This window comes from Heterodontus francisci, chromosome 32, assembly GCF_036365525.1.
Source record: "Heterodontus francisci isolate sHetFra1 chromosome 32, sHetFra1.hap1, whole genome shotgun sequence".
Taxonomy (NCBI): Eukaryota; Metazoa; Chordata; class Chondrichthyes; order Heterodontiformes; family Heterodontidae; genus Heterodontus; species Heterodontus francisci.
Genome location: NC_090402.1, coordinates 22,519,057 through 22,540,481, shown reverse-complemented (window position 1 = coordinate 22,540,481; position 21,425 = coordinate 22,519,057). Strand labels below are relative to the sequence as shown.

At 40.7% G+C, this 21,425-nt stretch overlaps 1 protein-coding gene across 10 annotated transcripts in view; it reads right to left on the bottom strand.

Annotated features, from left to right (window-relative positions):
* The window catches only part of mapkap1 (MAPK associated protein 1), a 305,427-nt gene that overhangs the window by 271,063 nt on the left and 12,939 nt on the right, over nt 1-21,425 (bottom strand). The window contains exon 2 of one of the 10 annotated variants that reach the window (XM_068012481.1): nt 20,155-20,209. The exons of the other annotated variants lie outside the window; for them this stretch is intronic. The gene's annotated coding sequence lies outside the window, so the exon portion shown is untranslated. The remainder of the gene's footprint in view (nt 1-20,154; nt 20,210-21,425) is intronic. 10 annotated transcript variants of the gene reach the window in all.

Below are 21,425 nucleotides of genomic sequence, written 5' to 3'. Positions count from 1 at the left end.
AGTTGGAATGAATGAAGTTACTAAAGTGGAAGAGAGTGGTCCAACAGAATTTGATGGGGAGAAGGAAACTTAGATCAGGCTGAAAAATTAATGGCAAGGTTCTACAACTCGAGATGGGCTGAGTTGGCAACCAGAGGGGTTTGTGGAGTCAAGGTTAGAAGCATGTATCGACAGGTGATATAGGAGATAGCTTTGGTTTTGGCAACTTAAATTTACAAAATTTCAGCTCATTCAGGATTTAAATGTTGCAAGGCATAAAAAGACTGCAGCAACAGTCAGGATTGATAGAAGCAGCAAAAAAAAGTAAAGCTGGAAGTTGTCTGCCAGCAAGCGGAAGCTGATTATAATCCAGAAGCATGTGATTACAGTTTATATATATTATATAATAATCAAGGATGGAGCCAAAACATCCTTTGCTACATTTAAACCCAATTAGTGTCTTAAATTACTGAAGTGGTGATTTAAAAACAAGACTAGCATCTTCACAAAAATGAATTCCTCCGCCATTTCAAATGTAAACAGAACGCATGTAATGGATGCGTCCAATGTCATATGGATTGAATTGGTGAGGATGATGTGCACAACTGCTACACTCATGCTGTGAGGTTCTCCTCACCAGTAACATACAAACGATTGCATATTTTTAAAGTTAAAGTGAAGTACATATCTTGAATGTGAAGTGAGGGTTGCGATAAGTGAGTTCAAGAATGAAAAGGCTGCAGGCATCGTTGAGCTATCTGCAGAGTTTAATTAAAAATGCAAAAAAGGGAAGCAACAAACTTGTTGATTTGTGTAAAGCAGGTATTTAAAAGGGAAACAGCTTGATGTCTTCATCAAAATAATCATGCTACCTCTGGGGGAAAATAACTAAATGTGAAATCAGGAAGCACTTTGTTTTACACAAAGGATGGCAGAAATTTGGAACTCTCTGCCCCAAAAGGCATCAAATTGGAGCTTTCAAGATCAAGATATAATGGCAAAGATCAATTTGGGTTTTGCAAACAATGTGGAAGAGGAGAGGCCATGGGGATAATGAGAGGCCTGTGTGAATGAAGTATAAAATAATCAATAGGTGCACATTTTCTTTGCAGACTTTGAAAAGCCTTCAACAGAGTGAACTGGATCAATGTAATGGAGGTACTAAAGAATAATGGTATGGATGAGGAAAATAGATGCCTGATGCAGTTTGTCCCATCCACAAAGCCTGTAAGTGTTAGGGTAGCAGATGGAGAGTTAGAAGCAGAAGTGATTGGAAGCGGATGGCACTTGTCACCTGCACTGTCCAATGTTTATGTGGAAGAAATTGCAAGAGAAACGCTCTATCAGATACAGGAAGGAGTGAAAGTTGAAGATTGACTTGTTAAAGTAGTCAGATTTTCTTACAACAAAGCCTTGGTAGCAAGTACCATGATTAGAGTACAGTTACAGAATCACATTACAGTTATTAGTAGACAGCCTGAACGACGCAGCAAATTATGGAAGAAAGATCAGTGTGGGCAAAAATGAAGTTTGAAGGTTTCTAGGAATGCAGGTGAATGAGTGAGCATTTTAGTAAACGAGGAACAGTTGGATCTAGTGAGACAACTTAAGTATCTGGTAAGCATCAATGAATAAAGATGGCAAATATGGCAAGGTGGTGAGAGCTAGGATTACAATAGTGTTACAGCCAGGTAAGAAAGAGGTCTAGGTCCCCTTTCAGCCTTCACCTGGTCTTACTGTAACAGGGTTTTATTTTTAAACACACCATGTTTTTAGCTCCCCCTTGGTGAATCCTTGTTCACTGCTTTCCAATTACAAGGCAAAGAAACCAGCACAAACAGGCTTTCTTAGGTTTAAAGAAGAAAAGTTGAAATTTATTAAACTTGAACTTAAACTCTAATTCGGTTGACGCCTACGGATACATGACGCACTCAAGCTAGCATGCATATGCGATACACACATGTAAAAAGAGACAGAAAAGAAAAATAAAGTGGAAAAATTTGAGGCAATACCTGAAGAGTTTTTGTTACAGTTCTGCGAGCTCATTGTAGAGTCCTTGATTGTAGGTAGATCTTGCTTTTTGTTGAGGTCCAGTACTCTTCTTAAACCTTGTTCGCTGTAGGAGACTTTTCTCTTTTGGGGGTTCATGTGTCTTCAGTGGATTCAGAGACTTGTGAGACAGAGATGGCAGCAGACAGAAGAGCTCTTCTCAGTCCAGGAGCAAACAGCTTTCTGCCCAAACTGTTAGTACAAATTCAAAAAACTCAGGTTGCCCAGCAGGTTAGTTATGTGACTAGTGGGTTTGGCCATGTCCGTTTGTGTAATCAGCTATCTTAGCAGTCAACCTGGAATGCGAGCTCCCCCACCTTCAACGTCTGGTGATCAAAATTCCATTGTGGGTTGAATTTGTCAGGGAATGGCTACTTTGTCCTTCCAAACACTGTCTGTTAATATGCAAATGTATTTTTCAGCCACAGCTGATCTGTTTAACAAGTCCTTTCTTCACTCCAGTAACAGTTTAAAATCAATGTTCAAGACAAAATTAATGTGCCTCATTCTTGCCAGGTGGGGGCCTAACATGACAATAGGAAAAGCTGCATTTAATACAAGACTGATCTGAAGAGAAAACTGAAGAAAGTATTAGTGAAGAATTTGATATGGAGTGTGATATTGAAACACAGATGTGGAGGAAAGAAGTCAGGCTTCTAGAGAGTTACAGCATGTAGGTTTGGAGAAGCACTGAAAAAGTAAAGTGGACAGGTAAGAAAATGGAGGTGGTAATACAAGATGATGACACAAGAAGAACACGGTTTGATTGATAACACCAGAAAAAAGGCAAGTACTGACATGGAAAGGGATGCTAAAAGGGATGTGAGAAGGGCAGCTGCGAGGAAACAGGATGTTCTGGGCCACCTGAAGAATGGGAGAGTTAAAGAGAGAAGCACAGGACACAGCGGTTTGCAGAGAGAATTGAGGCAGAATCAGTTTTAGGCAGACCACTGATTGTGATGACACCACGATTATCACATATTCTTCATATACTTATGAGAACATGTACTTCAATCTTGCATCTCAAGAAACTTGAATAAATTTCAGAAAGCTTTAGGGATATAACTTTTACTATGCAATTTAATTTCATTAAAGTTACTACTAGAAGGAGGTTGCAACCAATTGAAGATTACGAGTTTGTTAATAAAACATCAGATACTGCAATGAAAATTAGCAATTTGCTTTCATTTTATTGACCCTGTATTTTTGACCATTTAAGAATTAAGAGCAGCTGTGTACTAAACGATCTGTAAACATGGCTTAAACTGCACGCTTCAAAATGTCCAGTAGGATTAAGCTTCATTCTTCACCCCTTACTTATGATAATAAGTTGAGATTTTGGACCTGCAGGATAAAAACTCTTTTATATACACAATGGTTAGTTGGAAAATATCAGCAGTGATAAAAGTCTAAAGATTTAAAATTTCAGAACAATTTAGTCCAAAAGCCATCCTATAGACGAACAATCTGTTCGCAAGCAGAAGATTGTCATAAACTTGCAATTGTTTCTATCTGCCATTTAAGAAATGCTATGGTTTTCAGCAAGTCAAATAACAAACTATCTACTTTTACAAACACTGACATATATAAGGATTAAAAGGCAACACATCAATGCTCTGGAAACAATTTCAAAACATGTCAATTTAGAGATGTTAGGGTATTAGTTCAATGGAATGGTTAGTCATTATTTTTAAACAAATGAACATTATAATGTACAAATGAATGTTCCTCAATGCAACAGCTTAGAGGGCTCTAAAAGGTTGCATTTCAGACTCAAAAATTACTACTACCCCATCAATGCATCAAATAAATGCTGGCACCTTAATTGTGCCTTTATAACATTGTTAATGGTTTGTTAATTTACCTCCTACACTGTTATTATACTTCAAATGATTTAATGACTGCCAGGGGAGTACGCAACATATGCATGAATGTTATCCTTCAGCATTATATTCAGTTTAAGTCTTACATGCGGCTCCGTTATGTACAAGTTGGGTTGAATAGTTTTAGGAATGTAAAAAATTTTAAATTTTATTTTGTTACTAATTAAGCGAAGTATACAAAATAAAACCAGGATTGGGCTAATTCTGGAACATTGTGCTGAAGACGCTCTGTGTATTGCTGACTAAACTTACCATGACTATCATTTGGATCTACTAGCTATGTTAATGATGAGTTCTGGCAGCTCTTTGCTGGGGTGCTACACAAGATACTTTGCTGTATTGTTGCATCGGACTCCAGGAGAAGAAAAACTAACAGAATACCTTGGCCAGTAGCAAATGTATCTTCTGTTGACTCATTATGGTGAATTCTTGGTCAAGTCATGCAGCCATCTTCTCAGCAGCAAGGACATAACAAGTCAGGGCAAAGGGGAAGGTGGGTCTGCGGTGGGGGAGGGCGCAGGGAAGGCAGGAACAAAACAAAACCAAACTTGTTGCAACACAAGACCGGTGCAACACTATTGGCTTTATCGAGAAGCAAACTTCTTCGATATAAAAAGCAGTAGCTCCAATTAAAGCAGTCAGTAGGAACATCTGTAACAACAATATCCATGATTTATTTTGATTACAAATTAAAGCAACATTTCGAAGTTTTACCTTTTGTATAGATAACTGCAACCAAATACAAGTGTGTTCTTTTCAACTTCACTGAAAGTAAGGGCATTCAGTCAGTGCACTCACAATACTAATCTTATAATTAGCAGCTTAATTAGGTAATTATGGCTTTGCAGGGGATGCCTAAATGAAAAATGACAACATTGTATCACGGTCACCTATTTATATAGCAGTTATTGTATTTTCACACCAATGCAAGGGAAACAAAATTAGTTCATTAAAAAATGACCTTTTCCATGGCTTTCTCAATTTAACAACAGTATACCACAAAACGTGTAATTTAATTTAAAAATCTATATAAAATATATTTCTACATACATACCCCCTTTTGCCTCTCCTTTCAAAAGAATCTTTTTCCATGAGTACCCAAATTAAGTGCTTCCAAAGCCATGGCTTAATGGTAGAGAGATCCAACCCTTGCATTCAAATGCATAGAGCAGGGGGAAAAAAAACTGAAGAAACTTACACATATAACATTTGAACACGCTAGGGATTTATGGATACGAATACAAAAGGATAAAAACTGCATTTATGCAATACTTTTTATGATCTCAGAATGCCTTAAAGTGCTTCAGAGCCACTTTTGAAGTGAAGTCACTGCTGTACTGTCGAGAAACGCAGCAGCCAATTTACACAGCCCCACAGCCATGAGATTAAATGGCCTGATAATCTATTTCAGTGATGCTGATTGGGGGATAAATGTTGGCCAGAACTCAGACACCCCTGCACTTCCTTGAATACTGGCAAAGGATCTTTTACATCTAGCGAGGTCAGATGGGGCCTTTGCTCAACATCTCAACCAAGAGACGGATTTATATTTTCAAAAAAGGGCAGGTAGAGGAAAGGAATATGAGAAACTAGAGAAAAGTTTGAAGGCTAATAGAGAAGGTGAAGCTAATCATTCAAAAAAGCTTCCAAACTGGGATGGGGGAAAAAAACAGAGAAACTGAACTTTTAATTTATATATTTGTAATGGAAATATTCCATATTCTGAGGTTTTTGAACACGCAGATTGATTAATTTTGTACTTATGCCAAGCATTAGATACCAATGCAACATAATCATGAAAAAATAGCTTAATTTAATCATATTTATGCTTGGACAGATATAGCTTAGTCAGCTCTAACCTTTATTGCAACATAAAGCACACCAGGATACTCCAGTAAATTAAAGAAAAGCAAACACATAAATGATGCATTCCAAAATTTTGCACTGTACAGCCTATTGCAACAGAATGGCCTCTCTCAAGTAGGGGAACAGCCCAGAATCTGCTCAGCGGCTTCCTTGAATAAAACAACAGAAAAGGTCAGGAAGTCAGCTGAGTAGGAAATTTAAACTTGAATCCCACTACTCCATTGTGCCATGTGCCTGTGCTCTAACATTGTCTCAACATTCTCATTATGCCCTGGATTTTGCTTACTAAATAACTGTGAATCTGTCAGCAACCTGTAAGAAATTCTCATTTAATTTTTTTTTATTCATTCATGGGATGTGGGTGCCGCTGGCCAGGCCAGCATTTATTGCCCATCCCTAATTGCCCTAACTGAGTGGCTTGCTAGGCCATTTCAGAGAGCATGTAAGAGTCAACCACATTGCTGTGGGTCTGGAGTCACATGTAGGCCAGACCAGGTAAGGACGGCAGATTTCCTTCCTGAAAGGACAATAGTGAACCAGATGGGTTTTTACAACAATTGACAATGGTTTCATGGCCATCATTAGACTAGCTTTTTAATTCCAGATTTATTAATTGAATTCAAATTCCACCTTCTGCTGTGGTGGGATTTGAACCCATGTCCCCAGAGCAATACCCTGGGTCTCTGGGTTACTAGTCCAGTGACAATACCACTACGCCACCGCCTCCGTTAAATAAATCCTCACAGTTCAGATTCGAGCATGTTGTCCAAATGCAAGTTTATTACTCTCACAAAATACAGTAATTATTCCTTTTACACAATAAACTTATACGACCTAGTTTCCTGCAGACCCAAGGTGATCAGGCTTGGCTTCTGTAGGCTGGACTTCCCACTGTCCTGACAGCTAACACAAAAGGCCTGTAACTTGTTTTTATATATTCCCCTTAATGGCGACTCCTCTCACATGATGCCCCGAATTTATACTGCTGAGGTTTCTTCTCACCAAGCCTCCAACACCAACATAATGGCCATCTTGATTGTTTGATGGTTAATCACTTAACCTGATGTCTGGTGTCTGCCAATACAAAAGGGACAGGAGATGCCCTCTGCACCCAGATAGGTAATGTGATGACTGGCTGGCAGTAAAGAAACTCCATTGTTCCAATGAATCTCCGATGTTAACACAAATCCTCATCCGATAGCCACATTGAGACGTGATCAACTTTGATTGGGACATGAAGCAAATTCTAACACTCCCGCCATCATTACAGGATAAAACTGAAAGGAACTTCTGGCGTCCACAAACACACAGTTAAATGCAGAAACCTGGAAGTTGTCGTCAGTGATACCTTGCTCCTCTACAGGCTGTGCTGTTGCAGTATTACCAATAAAATTTTCACAGAAATGATTGCAATGATATGAACTTAGGGTAATTACCCACTACTCTCACATTAAAGAAAAAGTTCGGACTTGTGTTGTCAGTGAGGGAGTTTTAAAAAAGGAATAAGATGTGATAATTACTGTATGACCTCTCTGGTCCGGAAAAATTAATTTTATAAGTTTGGAGTCTCATTCCTCAAGAAAATTAATGTTGCAGTTATTCGTTATTTTGATTTTTTTTTTAAAGTTTTTCTCTTATGCCTCCCCCTTAATCCCATGTGCATGTCCCAATCTTTATTTTGCTTCCTGTACAATAATTTCAATGAAATTCATATTTTTTTATTTTACACTTCCTGCATTGCAGTCTCTGTCTCAGTGAGAATGCTTCAATCTGACTGGTTGAAGAGCTGGGGTTTTTCTTGATGTTTGTACTTGCTGCTGTTCAATCTTCAGTCCATTAACACCCTATCTGTACTAATGCTTTGTCTTTCAACACACCATTAACATATTGTTTGCCTTTGCTCCATGACCTTTTGGTCAGCTATGTGGCCTTATCCAATCTACACCTTCTCCTTTGTTATCTCTTGCCCCACCCCTGCCTCACTTGCTTATAACCTTTGACATTTCTAATATTTGCTAGTTCCGAAGAAGGGTCACTGACCTGAAACGTTAACTCTGCTTCTCTTTCCACAGATGCTGCCAGACCTGCTGAGTGGTTCCAGCATTTCTTGTTTTTATTTCAGATTTCCAGCATCCGCAGTATTTTGCTTTTATTATGGTTGAAGAGCTTCCCTGCTGTTTTCCCTGCCGACAGATCCCCTGTGGAGGGCACCACCCAGACACCCAATTCCTGGAAATCTCAGCTGACAAGCCAGAGCAAGTCTTTGAGCAACTTTTGTACACGCTGTAAATGGTAAAAATCGTTCCTTCACCACCCACAGCAAAATTCAGCCGATTATACTGTATTTTTATACAATTCCCCTCAAGTGGAGGACAGGGAATATCCTACACTTCAGTTGGAAAGCAACAGCAACTTAGTCCAAAGCATCAATCAATGCCTTTCCAACTAACCATTGGGAGGAAATGTACAAGGACTCATCAGTCAATTCTTCTCCACGATCACTGCAGACAAACACCTGGCTTACTCTCTCAACCTCCCAATATACTTTCTATCATACTAGTCCAAGCACCCCCTAGTAAAGGCCTGCTTGGGTGTACAAATGTAACCTGACCCGAGCCCGACAGAACCACATCAGACCCAAGCCCAGGCCTGACCCGGCCCAAATCTTTTGACTTTTTCCCGCGCCCTACCCGACCCAACCACCGGAATATAATCAACTTTATGGAAGAGGTTGTGCTTTACCTTGGATGGAATTGCTCACTGCAGACTAGTGCGGAGTCCAAATGCACATTTCCCGCCTTGACGTCCTGGCTATCACTGTGTCCGACCCGACCCAAGCCCAAATTTAACTTATCTGTGCTACACCAGTCGTCGAGTCCGGTCGGGTTTGGGTCAGGTAGCCATGCTCTACCCCCAAGGTCAGGGCTCTGCTAAAATTGATTCCACACAAATCTATTTATTTTCCCCATGTTTTCCTAAAGATGGTCGCCAAAAACCAGTTAGCTCAGCACATACTGGGATTCAAACCTAGGATCCTACAAAACCCATCTTTTTTTTCTATCTGCATTCAAAACATCATAAAAGCTGGGGTGTAAAAGTCCCAAAATATAGCTTCATGGTGAATTTTGTAAAAATTAGATATACCCATTTATGGAATGTTTTTGAATTCAATAAAATAGGCAGTCTGACTTTCTTGGAGTAGAAAAATGTGCAGAGGAATTTCCTCAACCTGCCCAGATCTCAATTTTAGAAAACCATCCTCCTCAAAAATTACTACTTTTCCATTTTCCCCTCAGCTATTTTTTGAGTCTGCTGAAGATGACGTTAATGCTATGATTAGCACCCTCCAAGTACGGAATTGAGGGCATTTAACTCATTTCACTTTGTACTCATTTTGTGAGTGAGGGGAGGTTGTGGGCAGATGGTAGTGCGGCAGAGGAGGACAAAGAAGCTGGGTTGGCTTCAAACTCAGGTTTTAGCTGATAGAGTGTGTCATTACTACTGTACTATGGTTAATCTGAAGGTATCTTTGAATCTTTCTGCAGCCACATTAACTTTCACATTTAGAAGTATTGAAAGGCCTGGTCTATGGCCAACTCCATGAATGATGAAAACTCTCACCTTTGCTGACCCAGAAGGAACACAAACGAAGAAGCAATCCCATCTTTTTCTGCACTGCTACAGAAATTGTCAGAGAGGGATCCGTCACCTGGTGTAGCACAAATAAGTTACATTTATAGTAAAAAGCTAAAATCTGGAAAAAATTCCCAAGATGAATGAGATGAATTAAGCAACGTCGCAAATCTCAAGAAGGGCAAATACCAAATTCAGCACCACCCCCAGGACAGGTGGAAAAAAGCATGGCCAGACAGGTAGGTTTTAAAGGAGGAGAAAGTGGGACAGAGTAGGAAACTAGGAGGGAATTCCAGAACTACAAGTCTTGACATTTGAACAAAGCCTCAAAAGGGCAGAACAATACAAGTCATTTTCTGTATAAGACTGCAATGAATGGGCTTTAACTGAAGAAACAAGATCAAACACTACATAAAATGCTTTTAACAAATAGGAAAAAGCCCAAAATTCCATGCAGACAAACTGTGAGGTCATGATAAGGCCCTTTGCAACTGATATTCCAAAATCCGCTAGATTCTAGAATGGTCCCAGCAGATTGGAAGTTAGCAAATGTAACACTGCTATTCAAGAAAAGAGGGAGTGAGAAAACTGGAAACTACAGGCCAGTAAGCCTGGCATCAGTTGCCATGAAAATGCTGGAATCTATTATTAAGGAAGTCTTATGCACTTAGAAAATCACAGTGTAATCAGACAGAGTCAACATTGTTTTACAAAAGGAAAATAGTCTTTGACAAATTTATTAGTTTTGTTTTTTTGAGGATGTAACTAGTAGGGTAGATAAAGGGGAGCCAGTAGATATAGTATACTTGGATTGCCAAAAGGCATTCGATAAGGTGCCACACAAAAAGGGCAGTATGCAAGATAAGGGCTCGTGGAGTTGGGGTAATATATTTGCATGGATGGAGGATTGGTTTACAGACAGGAAATAAACAGTAGGGAGAAACAGGGTATTTTCAAGTTGGCAGGCTGTAACCAGTGGAGTGCCTCAAGGATCAGTGCTGTTGCCTCAGCTATTTACAATCTATATTAATGGCTTAGATACATTCCTCTCCATCTCTTTGTCTAAGTTTGCTGATGATACAAAGCTAGGTGGGAACGCAAGCTGTGAGGAGGACACAAAGAAGCTGCATGGTCTACTCCTGCTCCTATTTCTTATGTTCTAGTGTAGCTCAAGGAATTTGGAACTGTCAAACTATCAGAAATGTGAATAGTGCAAAAATAATGGCAAGAAACAAAACAACTTACATTTTTATAGTACCTTTAACATAGGAAATAGGAGCAGGAATAGGCCATTTGGCCCCTTGAGCCTGCTCCGCCATTCAACTAGATCATGGCTGATCTTCTACCTCAACGCCATTTTCCTGCACTATCCCCATATCCCTTGATGCCTTTAATATCTAGAAATCTATCGTTCAATGTCTTGAACATACTCAATGACTGAGCAACCACTGTCCTCTGGGGTAGAGGATTCCAAAGATTCACCACCCTCTGAATGAAGAGATTCCTCCTTATCTCAGTCCTAAATGGCCTACCCCTCATTCTGAGATGGTGTTCCCTGGTTCTAGATGCCCCCCCCCCCCACCACCCCAGCCAGGGGCAACATCCTTCCTTCATCTACCCTGTCGAGCCCTGTAAGAATTTTGTATGTTGTTTCAATGAGATCACCTCTCATTCTTCTAAACTCCAGAGAATACAGGTCCAGCCTCCTCACCCTCGCCTCATTAGGACAATCCCTCCATCCCAGGAATTAGTTTGGTAAACCTTCGTTGCACCCGCCACCCCCCCCACCCCCACCGGCAAATATATCCTTCTTTAGGTAAGGAGACCAAAACTGTACACAATACTCCAGGTGCAATTCACCAAGGCTCTGTACAATTGCAGCAAGACTTCTTTACTCCTGTACTCAAATCCTCTTGCACTAAAGGCCAACATATCATTTGCTTTCCTAATTGCTTGCTGTACCTGCATGTTAGCTTTCAGTGACTCATGAACAAGGACACCCAGGTCCCTTTGGACATCAACACTTCCCAAACTCGCACCATTTAAGAAATACTTTACATTTCTGTTTTTCCTACCAAACTGGATAACGTCACATTTCTCCACATAATATTCCATCTGCCATGTTATTGCCCAGTCACTTAGCCTGTCTAAATCTCCTTGAAGCTTCTTTGCATCCTCCTCACAACTCACATTCCCACCTAGTTTTCCCCCCCATCAGCAAACTTGGAAATATAACATTTGAGCCCCACATACAAATCATTAACATAGTAAAACATCGCAAGGCACTTCACAGTAGCAATTACCAGACAAAATTCGACACTAAGCCATGAGGAGATATCAGGGCAGATGTCCAAAAACATGGTCAAAGATGTAGGTTTCAAGTAGTGCTATAAAAAGGAGAGGGGCAGAGATTTAGGGAAGGAATTCCTGAGCTAAGGGCAAAGGCAGCTGAAGGCTGGAGGAGCAGAGATGTTGGAGGGTTGTAGGGCTGGAAGAGGTTACAGAGATTACGAGAGACAGAGCCATGGAGGGATTTGAAAACAAGGCTGAGAATTTTACATTTAAGACATTAACAGACTGGAAACCAGTGTAGGTCAATGAGCACGGGGGTGATGGGTGAACAGGTCCTGGGTCCTAGTGCGAGTTAGGATACAGACAGCAGAGTTTTGGATGAACTCAAGTTTACAGAAGATGCAAAGATGGGAGACTGATCAGCAGACCATAGAAATAGCTTTTCAGAAGTAACAAAAAGCATGGATGAGGGTTTCAGTAGATGAGCAGAGGCGGGGCAATTTTCAAAGGCTGAAGTAGGTGATCTTGGTGATGCAGACGATTTGGGTTTGGAAGCTCATCTGAGGGTCAAATAGAAAACCATGGTTGGAAGCAGTCTGATTGAGGCTCAGAGAATGACCAGGGAGAGGGATGGAGTTTACAGCAGGGACTAAAGACAATGGCTTCAGTCTCCCCAATATTTAATGCCTGCTCATCCAGTACTGCATTTCAGACTAGCAGCATAAAAAAATCAGAATAAGACATCAAGAAAGGTGTTGGTTGAGCTACAGCTGGGAGTTATTATTGTACATATGAAACCGGACGTGATTTTAGATGGTGTCGCCAAGGAGCAGCATTCAGATGAGAAATAAACCGCCTATTAAATATAGCTAGAAAATCACATGGACTAAAAACAAAGAGCGTCATCATAACCAAACAATGATGGTATATCAGACTCTGTCAACTGGCACATGGTTACTGTCATCAGTCCCAGGAAACAATATTCAACATGTTGTTGAATAGTAGGATGAGAAAAAGAGTAAAGGAATCAAATAAGGGAAAGTGCATTACTACAGCACCTCAGCATGGCTCAATGCACTTCATGGCCAATCACTTTATAAGTGTATTCAAGGTTATATAGGCAAATGTAGTACCAGACTGGAAACAGAAGATAGAGCAAAAAAAAACTGCTACAAAAAATAAAAAGCTATGAAGATAATGTTGACTTCATTAACCAGTTTTGAAAAGCCTTTCACAGGCTGTATAAACTTACAGTCTGGTGACTGATATAATGAGATACCCTCAAATACATAAATAGAAAGAATTCCATGATGAAATAGAATGATGAGTTGAAGAACAGGATAGAACAGGAGTGGTTTAAAGTAAAAGCCGTTATCTGGCAAAGATGTGTCTTCTAATTTTGGTTATTTTAACTAGCAGTAGATTTGAGAATGCATATGAACAGAGGGCAACAGTGTACTCAAATGGTGAGACAGGAAATGTTGATTCCAGTGACACACCACTATTGGCAGAAACAGAAGAAATGTAGAAACGGTGGAATTGAGAACACCAAATATTATCAAGCTTAGAGGAGAGACACTGCAGATGTAGACCACATCTCATCTTTCAACATAATGTTGTTAGAAGAGTTATGTGCAAAAACTGATAAGGCAGTTTATGCTTTTAAACATCTGGGAAAATGCTGAATTCTCTCAAAACAAACATCAGACTATATATCATTTATCATCTTATTTATCCAACTTTATGGTACCACAACCTGGTCAATGACAAAGGCTACAGAGAAGAAACTTGACACTTTGACCTCATAATTCTTGAAAGATTTTCAAGATCAGCTGGACAGATAAAAAGCTAACGACAGTTGGAGAAAGAACAAAGCAAGCTAAATTGCAAAGCAAAAGCAGTACAGTTGGCTAGATCATGTTCTCAGGAATTGAAAATTCCAAGCTACTGAATCACGCAGTCAAATGGAAAAGGGACGTGTGCAAGGCCAGGCTGAACCTGGCAAAAGAAAAAGGCCTTCTGCAAGCTGACAATATCTGTGATGATGAGCAGCAGTTAGCAAATAAACCAGTTGGAGGAGACTGGTGCTGGCTGGATCCATGTACAGAAATACAGAGTCACTCTGTTCATGGAATGAAGGAAGCCAGATAGATAAGGGTGCTACAAGAGCTCCCAAAAATGTTATTGTCACTCCATTTGTGAAAGATTCTTCATACCTTCAGGACATGTCCTATTCATCTTCAAATAGTACTACATCATTTTCTAAATCCATGCGTACAGTTAAAACAAAGCTTCAGTTGAACAATTCATGCAAAAGATTGCACCTCCAACAGTACCAGTATTCAACCAATTCGATTCACTCCACGTGATAATAAATGGCTGAAGGCACTGGACACAGCAAAGGCTATGGGCCCTGACAACATCCCGGCTGTAGTACTTGAAGACTTGTGATCTAGAACTAGCAGTGCCCCTAACCAAGCTGTCCCAGTACAGCTACAACACAAACATATGTCCCATTCACAAAAAGCAGGACAAATACAATCCTGCCAATTACCAACCCAATCTACGCACAAATGAGCAGCAAAGTATTGGACGATGTCAATGACAGTGCTATCAAGCAGCACTTACTCAGAAATAGTCTGCTCAACAATGCTCAGTTTGGGTTCTACCAGGGCCACCTGGCTCCAAACCTCATTATAGCCTTGGTCTGAACATGGACAAAAGAGCTGAATTCCGAGGTGAGGTGAAAGTGATTGCCTTGTCATCAAGGCAGCATTTGACTGAGTGTGGCATCAAGGAGCACTAGCAAAAAAGTGAAGTCAATGGGAACAAAGGGGAAAACTCTCCAATGGTTGGAGTCATACCTAGCACAAAGCAAGATTGTTGGAGCTCAATCATCTCACCCCCAGGACTCTACAGCAGGAGTTCCTCAGGGTATTTTCCTAGGCCCAACCATCTTCAAATGCTTCATCAAACACCTTCCAGTCAATACAAGGTCAGAAGTGGGATGTTCACTGTTGATTGCCCAGTGTTCAGTACCATTCACAACTATTCAGACACTGAAGCAGTCCATGGCCACATGAACAAAACCTGGACAACATTCCAGTTTGGGCTATTAAGTGGCAAGTAGCATTCATGCCACACAAGTGGCAGGCAATGGACATCTCCAACAGGAGAGAATCTAACTATCTCCCCTTGACATTCAATGACATTTCCAACACTGAATTCCCCAACCATCAATATCCTGGGGGTTACCATTGACCAGAAACTGAACTGGATCTGCCATGCAAATTCTGCAGTTACAAGAGCAGATCAAAGGCTGGGAATTAGGTGGTGAGTTACTCGCCTCCTGACTCTCCAAAGTCTACATAGCAACCAAGTCCATCCCTCTCCCTGGCAACTTCACTGTTGCTGGGTCAAAATCCTGGCACTTCACCACCCTCAACCCCGACACCCCCCACCACCCCACAGCACTGTGGGTGTACCTACACCACATGGAATGCAGCAGTTTAAAGGCAATGGCTCACCACCACCTTTTCAAGTGTAATTAGGGATGGGCAGTAAATGCTGGCCTTGAACAAATAAACAAAATACAGCACTTGCTCAGAACTGCACTGCCAGCCAAAATATTGTCCATGTCGGGCTGGAACCCAAAAGTTTCTAATAGAGGCAAGACCGATACCAACTGAACCAAGCTGACAGTTGGAGATATAAACTGTATCTCTCAGCACTCCACAAACAGTACTTCTATTTTTCTATTCCAGTCTTTTTTTTTTTAAAGTGACCATTATTATTTCCAAACAATCAAATTTAATAAATCCTTTGTGATTTCATCTGTGACTTGAAAATATTCAGCTGTTAGCACCAGGACAAAAAAAAACCTTCATGGCATTTTCACAAAGCATAATCACAAATTAAAGCAACAATGGTTTGAAAGTTGTTATCATTAGTTTGTGACATCATGCAAACCCATCAGATGAAATTACTTTTTTGATCACTTGATTTCTCTTTTTAAATCTAGTAACACAGAGCTACCGCTTGGCATAGAAGATTAGCAGAGATGTCATTGCAATTCATGGAGCTGTAGAAATTCAGTTGGGGCCTGGAACATCAAGTTTCGCAGCCTGAAGAAAACAGCAGTGGGGATGTAAAAAACAAACTATTAAAATTAGTTCAGATGGTATCGTTTAGAGAAGCTCTTTCCTTACATGATGCAAGCTCCTAATCTGTAATGATGTGTTAGTGGTTTCCTTACACATTGAGAGAATTTTGTGATTACCAAGGTAAAGGATGTTAATATTACCATGCAAAACACTTATCCACACTATATCTGCAACATGCATCTTAGAAGAGAAGAGGAGACAGATCGCTGCTGGTTACACAACAAAACTCTTTTTACTTTGTCCCCAATATGGTTTAGTATCTACCTCAAGAGCATTACAAAGAAGTTTACAGCACAGGTTATTTAGCCCAACAGGTCTGTGCCAGCAATTATGCTCCATACGAGCCTCCTTCCATTTCATCTCACCGTATCAACCTATTCTTCCATTCCTTTCTGCCTCATGTAATTCTCCAGATTTCCCTTAAATATATCTATACTACTCAACTCAACCATTCCATATGGTAGCGAATTCCACATTTTCACAACTCTGAGTAAAGAAGTTTCTCCTGAATTCCTTATTGGATTCATTAGTGACCATCATATATTACAACCCCTAGTTTTAGACTCCCAAGTGGAAACATCTTCTCTACATCTACCCTATTGAACCTCTTCAAAATTTTCAAGACCTCGATCAAGTCACCTCTGTGTCTCTTTTCAGGACCAAAGAGCCCATTCAATCTTCAGCGACATTGCATTAGATCCAATGTGATCCACTTCTCACACATGCTTATAGTTAAGTAAATACAGTCAGTTTTTGCGGAGAGCACAAATGATAATTATAACTGGTTGAAAGCCTACACAATAATTTCATACCGTATGGCCAAGATAGATAGGGGAGGCTTAAAACCATCAATCTAGCCTAGATCTGGCCCATATCCCAGAGTTGTAAGGGCAATCCCACTGTGCCAGTCTATTAGAAGGCAGTTGGATAGGACTAACACAATTAATGGAGTATTGATCAGTTAATAAAATCAAAAATCATAATTCACCAGTACAGTATTTTTGATTCTATTCAAATCAGAAGAGTTCACTTTAATCGACTGAAGTAACACTTAACTCTGAAGGGGAAATATTTCCAATGTACAAACTATATTGAGGTTTTACTTCTTAAAAAAAGATACTTTTAAGGTTTCATAGAACTTGCAATATCCTGTACTGACCATTTTCTAATTCCTTAAATAGTTCCTCCAGTGACATTAGGAGTTATCAAATGGTAGACAGTAAAGTGCTTACTAAAATCAAGCTGTTTATTAAAATATTGTAATTGAGGTTTTAGAGATCAGACTTCTAATGTTTTGCTGATTAAAGTGCCAGCATCAACAACTGTTGCCTAATGGAATGTCAAAACTACGTATATTAAATGCCTATCACTAAACTAATGCCTTGTTATTTATTGAAGCAAATCCTCCTCTTTTCCTGCTGATCGAAAGCAATCACCTTCCAGTACCTCCCTCAGATGTCCAATATCTATATGGGAGCCTCAGTGAGCTTTGGCAGCATGGAGAACATCACACCCACCCTGATCTTATCCCTATTTTCTGGTGTGTTGTTCAAGGTCTCCTTGCTCAGCATAGTGGGGAAAGTCTTTGCTCGAGTCGCTCTGAACAGGCTCCAGAAGCTGGCCGAGCGCGTCTACCCTGAGGCACAGTGTGGCTTTCATGCAGAGAGATCGACCATTGACATGCTGTTCTCCCTTCGTCAGATACAGGAGAAATGCCGTGAACAACAGATGCCCCTCTACATTTCTTTCATTGATCTCACCAAAGCCTTTGACCTCGTCAGCAGACGTGGTCTCTTCAGACTACTAGAAAAGATCGGATGTCCACCAAAGCTACTAAGTATCATCACCTCATTCCATGACAATATGAAAGGCACAATTCAACATGGTGGCTCCTCATCAGAGCACTTTCCTATCCTGAGTGGTGTGAAACAGGGCTGTGTTCTCGCACCCACACTTTTTGGGATTTTCTTCTCCCTGCTGCTTTCACATGCGTTCAAATCCTCTGAAGAAGGAATTTTCCTCCACACAAGATCAGGGGGCAGGTTGTTCAACCTTGCCCGTCTAAGAGCGAAGTCCAAAGTACGGAAAGTCCTCATCAGAGAACTCCTCTTTGCTGACGATGCTGCTTTAACATCTCACACTGAAGAATGCCTGCAGAGTCTCATCGACAGGTTTGCGTCTGCCTGCAATGAATTTGGCCTAACCATCAGCCTCAAGAAAACGAACATCATGGGGCAGGACGTCAGAAATGCTCCATCCATCAATATTGGCAACCACGCTCTGGAAGTGGTTCAAGAGTTCACCTACCTAGGCTCAACTATCACCAGTAACCTGTCTCTAGATGCAGAAATCAACAAGCGCATGGGTAAGGCTTCCACTGCTATGTCCAGACTGGCCAAGAGAGTTTGGGAAAATGGCGCACTGACACGGAACACAAAAGTCCGAGTGTATCAGGCCTGTGTCCTCAGTACCTTGCTCTACGGCAGCGAGGCCTGAACAACGTATGCCAGCCAAGAGCGACGTCTCAATTCATTCCATCTTCGCTGCCTTCGGAGAATACTTGGCACCAGGTGGCAGGACTATATCTCCAACACAGAAGTCCTTGAAGCGGCCAACACCCCCAGCTTATACACACTACTGAGTTAGCGGCGCTTGAGATGGCTTGGCCATGTGAGCTGCATGGAAGATGGCAGGATCCCCAAAGACACATTGTACAGCGAGCTCGCCACTGGTATCAGACCCACCAGCCGTCCATGTCTCCGCTATAAAGACGTCTGCAAACGCGACATGAAATCGTGTGACATTGATCACAAGTCGTGGGAGTCAGTTGCCAGCATTCGCCAGAGCTGGCGGGCAGCCATAAAGACAGGGCTAAATTGTGGCGAGTCGAAGAGACTTAGTAGTTGGCAGGAAAAAAGACAGAGGCGCAAGGGAAGAGCCAACTGTGCAACAGCCCCGACAAACAAATTTCTCTGCAGCACCTGTGGAAGAGCCTGTCACTCCAGAATTGGCCTTTATAGCCACTCCAGGCGCTGCTTCACAAACCACTGACCACCTCCAGGCGCGTATCCATTGTCTCTCGAGATAAGGAGGCCCAAAAGAAAGAAAAGTTCAAGTACATTACAAAAAAATTTTTTTCATTGAAGTGTCATCTAATTTATTTGCATTTATTCTTTTTGCTACTTTTGCTCCAAGTTTTTTTTAATTTGGCCTTTGGAAGTTTGCTTTCTACTGCAAATGATATGAATAATCAGTAAGTACTTGCAGCCTTTCTGTTGAAGGTAACAATCAATGTTTTGATGTACTGATCTTAATGTTATGGGGTGATATCCAACACCAACTTTCTTGACTGCTGCAACTGTAAATCTACCGATTAACTTTTTGAATTTGCTGAGATATATCCCAAAGCTGCTTTTCCTCACGCAGAAAGGTTCTACTGGAATTGAAATAGTGTTTCTCATTTTAGCTTGTATTTTTTTTTAAATCACCATGCCACTCTCACAGCTGCTTCGATGATTCAGCACTTCGAGGATCTTACAAAATGTGAAGTAGTTGCTCTGCTTTCACTATATTAACACATAAGCGAAATATTTTTGTCCCTATGGGACTTGCTAAATGTAAAAAAAGGAATTGAAAAGTTTAGCAGTAGTTACTTGGTTTTCACATTTACTAATTCACGTTTATTCTTATTTCTTTACTAATTTAGTGGAGACTTTAACAAGGACTAGGTTATAGAGGCAGACTGACCGGCAGCAACAAGTTGTGGGGTTGTGGTGCTTGATGGTCTTAAAGGGGTGAAGGGTAACTCATGGCCTCTGAATGCAACTTGCTTTTTACATAAAGTTTACATAAAGGTGCAATAGGCAAGTGAAACTCTAATTATTGTTTAACACTTTTGTTGAGTATGTAATGTAATCCCTGGGGCCAGCTAAGTGGTCATAAATTTTGTAATATTATGTATTTTAAGACTAGTGTGCAGAGGATGGCCTTTATGTGACTTCAAGACCTTTTAATAGGACAATGAAATGGTGTTTAGCGAGCATGTTATTGTCCTGTATTTTTCTGATAAAGTGAAAATGCCGGCTGTTACAAAAGCTGAAGTGTTAGACAATTAAAATCACAACGCCTGGATGTAAAATTAGAACAACCTCATGAACTGACTTATCTCTGTAACTGTTGTGTAAAAAAAATATAGGGACAGCCTTGCATATTTGCAAAGCTCAGAACTGCCACCACTGCTGTTGCCAGATCACAGGACTTCCCACTCCTGCTAAACACAATATAGTTACCTCCAACCTGGTACATCTTCCATACAATCTTTCAGTGCATCCTCAGCTTTAAAAACTGAAAAAAATATATATATACACAAACACACTAAGTCTTGCATATAACGCACATGCCCACAAGTGCTACACTTCCTTTCTGTAAAATGTATGCAATACAAGCATAATCACTGCCACTTACTTCACAGAAAACAATTCAATCCCTAAATTACCAAAATGTAGAGAATTTCTGTTAGGCAGCATAAGTAAGTGGCCCAGGTAATACACTGCACATTACGTGACAAAACATCCCTATGATACTGCATGATTCACCACAAGAGATCCATCAGTAGTAAATAAAGTTTATACATTTCATGCTATTGCATTTCTCTTCTACAGTAGAGCATGGCTACCCGGCCCGAACCTGACGACATGGGTCAGGGTTGGGTCAGGTCACTCTTCCGGGTCCGGCATTCGGGCTCGGGTCGGACACAGTGACAGCCAGGACGTCAAGGTGGGAAACACTCTGCACTAGTGTGCAGTGAGCAATTCCATCCGATGTCGAGCACAACCTCTTTAACGTAATCAACTTTATTCCGGTGGTCGGGTCGGGCGCGGGAAAAAATGAAAGGACTCGGGTCGGGCTCGGGTCAGATTGGGTTTCATTTGCAGACCCGAGCAGGCCTTTATTCTACAGGGTGAAGGCAAGGGGAGTGGCACTAGGTGAATTGCTCCTTCGGACAGCCAGTGCAGACATGATGAGACGAATGGCCTCCTTCTGTACTGTAACAATTCTAAGATTTACATATGCATTTTGTACAGCCATTTTCGCAAAATCTAGGCAAATTTCTCGCTCTTGGTTGGTTCAAATGCTGTGTTTGCTCATGGAACAGCAAATCACAACAAGCAGAGAAAAATCCAATCTGCAAGTAGCAAGGAGGAATGAAAACCACTAGTCATGAAGTTCAAAATACCATAAATCAAAAATGTGTTAAAAGCTAGGAATTAAAAACAAATTGAAACAAAACTACTCCAAATACGTTTTCTGCAAGTCCTTTCACCCACAATTTTGCTCAACAAAGCTAAGCACTTAGTGTAGGAAAGGCAGCTTGTAACATATTGGACAAATGGACAAAGAAATTACAAGAAAATCATTAAACTTACTTACACAACAGTATTTTCTACATTTAAAATTCCTATATCAATGTTTTCTGTAATCGGCCTTGACATATGCAAGCCTGAGCCTTGCACTTATTCAGGTACCTAGACCCATCGCCATTAGGTAATGACTTAAACAT